This window comes from Triticum dicoccoides, chromosome 1B, assembly GCF_002162155.2.
Source record: "Triticum dicoccoides isolate Atlit2015 ecotype Zavitan chromosome 1B, WEW_v2.0, whole genome shotgun sequence".
Taxonomy (NCBI): Eukaryota; Viridiplantae; Streptophyta; class Magnoliopsida; order Poales; family Poaceae; genus Triticum; species Triticum dicoccoides.
The window spans coordinates 269650956-269657194 of NC_041381.1; the positions used below are offsets into that span (position 1 = coordinate 269650956).

At 46.3% G+C, this 6239-nt stretch overlaps 1 long non-coding RNA gene across 1 annotated transcript; it reads left to right on the forward strand.

Moving 5' to 3' along the window:
* Positions 1-1238: 1238 nt before the first annotated feature.
* LOC119331026 lies at positions 1239-3678 on the forward strand. Its single transcript, XR_005160358.1, has 4 exons — positions 1239-1819; positions 2101-2154; positions 2365-2538; positions 3118-3678. It is a non-coding gene; the product is annotated as an uncharacterized LOC119331026 (long non-coding RNA).
* The last annotated feature ends 2561 nt before the right edge of the window (positions 3679-6239 follow it).

Sequence of the window (6239 nt, forward strand, 5' to 3'; positions counted from 1 at the left end):
TCTTCATCATTGGTTTAGTTGCCTCCTCTTTCTTTGGGTGCGTCGACAATGCCCTCACCATACTCATCCACCTCAAACTCATGATCATCGAAATTCATGTCATTGGTTTGAGACCAATGAGAATTGTTGGTGCCAACACCCATAGTTGACATATATGCCTCATCATTGAAACTTCAAGGTACATACAACGAAGAAAATAGGCTATCCATATGTATGCATTCAAAAACAACAACAAAAGTTGGTGCGCTCGAGTGTGTGGCACGCGAAAGCGGGCGCACCAAATAAATGGCGCGCGATGGCGATTCGGACCGCGCGCTGAACTCTTTATGCCACGCACGCGGTTATTACGCCTCCGCTGGAGCTCGGTTAGCGATTGCGCGTGCGCTAAAAACTATAAATTTGCGGCGCGGCGCTTATATAGCGCAGCTGTTGGAGATACTCTCACTCCCTCGTCTCCCAACCCTAAGGCCAACTCCAGCGCTAGACCTCATCCGGACGTCCGCTTTTGTCCGTTTGGGGTGCGATTCGTCGGATGTCTGGGGGGCGGACAGGCGACGGATGCATTCACACCCAACGCGCACAAGGCGTCCCAACCCCAAAACAGACACGCCCTGCCACGAGGACTTATGCCTCGCCGCCGTCCCGCCCCACTCCGAGCTCTGCCGCCGCATGTGCCTGCCGACGCCGCATGGTTGCGCAACCGCATGCACCCAACAGCTCGTCATGCCCCCGAGCTCACTGTCGCACTGTCGCGAGCTCGCTGCCGTGCGTGCCCCGCCCGCCGCGCCTCGTGCATGCGCCCCAGCCTCGCCCCAGGCCATGCCGAGCCGCGCCCGCCCCTTCCTCTGCCGTCGCCATAGTAGCCCCGGTAGCACGCGCCCCTCCGTGTGGCGGGGGCACGGCGGGCTCGCGTCGGCGGAGCGCGCGCGCGGCGGGCGGGCGACCCGTGGCAGGCGGCGGGCGTGCAACGGAGCAGCTGCGGCCTCGCGCGGCGGGCACGCGACAGAGGAGCGCAGCGGTGAGCGAGGAGTTTGGGTCGCTGGCAGGTGGGCCAGAGACAGACACAAGCGGACAAGAGAAGGACAAAAGAAGGAGAGAAGAGTGTCCGCTTTTGTCCGTCGAGACGCATCGGTCGCACGAATTTGCTCTCGGTTTGAGTTGGGACGGAGAAAAATGGACAACCGTAGAGCACTTTGTCCGTTTGGCCAGATTTTACCCCGTACGGACCAAACCAGATCGGTCGCGCGCTGGAGTTGGCCGAACCTCTATAGCCGCCTTCCCGAGCTCCTCATCACTTCCACGCCCTCGACGCCACCTCCTCCCAACCATTGGCACCTCCTAGCAGAGATCTGCGTGATGGGGTCGCCGGGGAGCGCGCGCCGTCCAGAGAGACAAGGCAGCTCCCAAGCACAGGATCCAGCAGCGCTGGCTTCTCCTCTCCTGCGCCGCCGTTGTCCACCCATCCTCATCCCGTGCAAGCATGAGCTTCTCCGGCATCGGCGGTGGCCTGCAGTCAAAGGACGACTGCGGCGGCGCTCGATTCGATCTACAGGAGAGAGAGAAGATATGAGGGAGAGAGAGAAGGAAGGAGAGGAAGGATAAAGACAAAGGAAAGAGGAGAGGGGGGTGCGGCTGCGGACATGAGAGGGCCACTGGAACGAGCACCGCTGGCTCGTCATCCTACACATCGCTCTGGAGAAAGAGGAGAGGGAGGTGCGGCGGCGGATGGGAGAGGGTCACCGCAAGGAGCTCCGCCTGCTCGGGGTCGTTCACATCGTGATGGGGCAGAGATACTTCTGTACAACCCTCATGCCCTCAGGTTCTTCCTTACTTCCTGCTGTGCCCCTCTTTTGATTAGTGAATATGTAACTGCATGTTGGGTTAGTGCTATTCCTGCTGTCGCTGGGCAGTACTTTAGGCAAGTCAACCATCCAACTCAGACTCTATTAGCACAAGGAGAAGAGCATCTGAACATGTAGAAGAGCCCCTGTTAGCTTTTCTTGTTTGCAGATTAAACCAATAATATACATTAGTCGATCTGAGGGTATGTTGAATGGGATATACTGATCTTTAATGATGATGGTCATTCTTATTGTTCAGAGTACACAAGTGGTTTCCCCTGAGGTCTCCTCCTTGCCCGGCTTGTTCATTAAGGTAAGATTTTGATTGTCTCAATTTGTCGCTTCAGTTCCACATAAACCATGAATTGTTGCGTGTAAATTCTCCTATCCCGTTAAGTTCATGTGTATAAATCAAGTGGGTTGAAGTGTGCTATGAATTTCCTGAAGAAATTCACTTGAGATATTATATGCATGGTGTGGATTGTTGAGTTTGCTTGGTTATTGGCATGTCATGCCTGTGCAGATCAGCAGGGGGAGGTTTAGGGTGACACCTTCAAGATGGATTTGTTGTTGTTATTATTTCAGTTTGCGGATAGAGGATGTGGTTCCAGCAAGACAAAAATGACGGTGATGACAAGTGAGATTTATGTTAAGGAGTATTAGCAGATGCTCACAGGATCACTGGAAGTATATAAAGGTATCCACGACCATGGTTGCTTTCTTATCGACACATATATGAATTATAATTATAAACAGTAAGAGTAGTTGTCTTTTCATTTGTTAGAAAACATAGTGTACATAATTATAGCTGTATGCATCATGTATTTTCGTTAAATCGCAACCTGTAATTGTTTGATGTCGTTAAATGTCTATATTGTTTTGTTTACATTCTTAAGTTGGCCTCCATACTATCTGCATTGTCCTGGTAGCCTTGGCAGGTTATAATACACACATCGATAATCCCGGTTCAGTTTGAGCTTTCCATGTAAACTAAAATATTAGGATCACGACTTAACTTAAATTAGCAGTATAGTGTCAATGGGCGTCAATTGAAGCTAATAAGATGTTGTTTACTAAAGAACAGCCCCTTGCTACTTGCACAGTACGTGGAAAAACACCCTAAATAGATTAAAGAAATCATACTTGACCGTGATTACATTTGGTTGACGCTTACATGTATTTCCCATCAGTAGACCAAGTGGGTAATCTTCTATTTCAAGTCCAAGCTTTCAATGCATTTTCTCTTTTTTTTTCATGTCCCAGTGATGATTTGCAGGGCCGAATTATGCCATTGTTGATGGTGCACAGGTCTGTTGCATGGTAAACCCAGTATTGGCCGTCCTTTCAAGCTCCTTTGTTCATCCTAGAGAAAAAACTGGAAAATACATATGAACTATATTTTAATCTTTCTATAGTGCATTGCTACGATTACATATATGGATACATCATTTCGATGTGTCAGGAGACCTAAAGCCTTTTAAGAGTTAACCGCCAAACTGGGGACTGGTGTCATAATTGCAGATGGGCTTTGTTCAGTTATTTTTTTGGGGCCTAGAACGATGATGTTTGCAGATGGGCTTTATTCTGTCATAAGAGCTTATCGATCCAGCTTGCATAGTTTTGTTTCTTCAGTGTACTGTGTCTGAGAAAAACATATGTTGTTTCCTGTTTGTTCATGGTCGAGATGGACGGATTTTTGTTGTGTGGGCTGGAGGTGGATTTCTGTTGTGTGGGCTGGAGGTTCTTGAGGTAGGGCACCAGCACCAGCTAAGCTTTCATTCTGGCGAAATGTATGACATGATTGATGAGCATGCATATCTATATGGTTTTGTGGACACTGATTTGGTTCCATGCCAGTTTATTTCCTGCAGTTGGTCTGTTTCTTTATAGAGATTTTTATTACTAAATTAAATTAGAAATTGAATGTGTACTGCTTTCACCTTCAGTTTAAACATGACATTGTCTTATTTGTGAATAGATGAAAATTAGCAAACAAGCTACAGTTAGTGCATGGATGACCAAGTTTACTTATTACTTTATGAAGATGATTCATAAATGGAATTAGGAGCTAGGTCCTGCATGTTGATTGTGCTTCAAGGTCTGCACCTTATAAAATTAACGGTTTTTATTGGTTGTGCATCCTAGGACAAAAAGCTTGATTCATAGATAGCCAAAGAATTGAGGAATTTTTACTCTTTGTCGTAGCAGGGGGAGTGAAGTACACTGTAGGTCCTCGAACTATTTCAGGAGTATCACATAGGTCCTCGAACTATGAAAATCGCTATCTAGGTCCTCGAAGTGCAGTTAGTGTGTCATCCAGGTCCAAAATCTCCCCTACCACTAGTTGGCGGTGTTAAACGTGAAAAAATGGTCATTAATTCTTTGGCATGATGAACAGAAAAAAAAACATATTAAAAATCTGAAATTCTTTGGCATCGAAGATAACATGGTGCATGAACAGTAAAATGTTCATTAATTCCAAAACTGTTCGCTAACAATGAATTTGGAAAAAAATATTCATGGCTTTAATGAAATGTTTGCGACTTTAAAAAAATGGTCACGCACAATGAATTTGGAGAAAATATTCGCGACTTTAATAAAATGTTCGCGGATGATGAATTTGAAAAAAATATTTGTGACTTTAATAAAATGTTTGTGACTTTAATAAAATGTTCGTGAACGATGAATTTGTGAAAAATATACGTGACCTTAGAAAAATATTCGCGAACGATGAATTTGGAGAATATTAAAATATTCGCTACTTCAAAAAAGTGTTCGTGAACGATGAATTTGGGAAAAATATTTGTGACTTTAATAAAAAGTTTGTTAACATTGTTTTAAAGTCGCGAACATTTTTTTAAAGTCGCGGACATTTTTTCCATACCCGCGAACAATATTTGTAGTTCGCGAAGATATTTTAAAATTTATTGTTTGTGAACATTTTTCTAAAGTCAAGAATAACTTTTCCATATTCGCGAACATTTTTTTGAATTAATGAACATTTTTATTGTTCACGCACCAGTGTATCTTCGATGCCAAAGAATTTCATTTTTTTTATTTTACTGTTCATCACATACAGAAATAATGTTTGAACTAGAACGCTATTTTAGTGTTCACGGTTTACTATTCAGTGTTCACGGTTAACGGCGGCAGCTTGGCAGTTAGGGGGGGGGGGGTGTGGTGAGGGAGATTTTGGACCTAAATGACACACTTATTGCACTTCGAGGACCTGGATGACGATTTTCATAGTTCGAGGACCTACGTGACACTCCTGAAATAGTTCGAGGACCTACAGTGCACTTCACTCTAGCAGGGGAGAAGAGGATGGGAGGAGGGGACGCGTTGCTCCACATTTTGTTATGCACACCTTCATAAACTATACACCCTTTGTAAACTAATATAAGAGCATTTAGATCACTAAAGTAGTGATCTAAACGCTCTTAAATTAGTTTACGGAGCGAGTACTTTTCTTAACATATGTTCATTATCCAGGAGAAGCTGTAGATTTCAGCGTACAATAATTTCCTGTTTATTCATGGGAGCAGAGCGGAGGAGGTCGATGCAGGGTCGAGGAGGGGCACGAGTGAGGGTCATGCCGCACGGGGCGTGATGCGGTCGTATCCAATCTGCCACCGGCTATGACTGCGACGACCAAACCTCCTCCAATCGACGGCCAAAACTACGGTGAAAGCGCGGGCGTGGTGGCGGCCATGTCGAGACGTGGTTTGCTATGGATGGTCGGGGGGTGCGCGGCGAGGAGGCGGCCGAAGAATAGCGGCGGCGGCGGCAGAGGGGCGGGGCGGGAGAGAGGGTGGAGGCGTTGGAATCGGATGGGACTGCTTATGTCCCCGACACGCGGGCCACGGGGGGACAAGGGCGTGCGGCGAGCGCGTCCACGCGATGTCCGTTTCACCCCAAACTCGGAGCAAGTTTGGGCCGGGGATGGTTAGAAAACGGACGGAATCCGGACATTTGTTCGTTTGGGGCCGCACGTTAGGCGCGCTATTCGTCCGTTCTATCCGAAATGGACGCACCCAGACAAGATCGGGCCGCGCGATGGAGTTGTCCTTAAACCAACAGTAACAATATCTTTCTCGCAGTCTATCTTAGCATTAACAATATTCAAGAAAGGTCTACCAAATATAATGGGACAAAAATCATCTTGTGGAGAACCAAGAACAAGAAAATCAGTAGGGTATTTTATTTTCCCACACAAGACTTCATAGGACCTTGAAGTATGTCTAGAGGGGAGGTGATTAGACTACTTGACCAATAAAAACTTAACATTTTCCCAATTTTAGAGTTTGGCAGATTTTAGCTACTTTAGGACAAGTCAAGCAATCATCACACTATTCAAGCAAGCATGCAAAGAGTATATAGGCAGCGGAAATTAAAGCA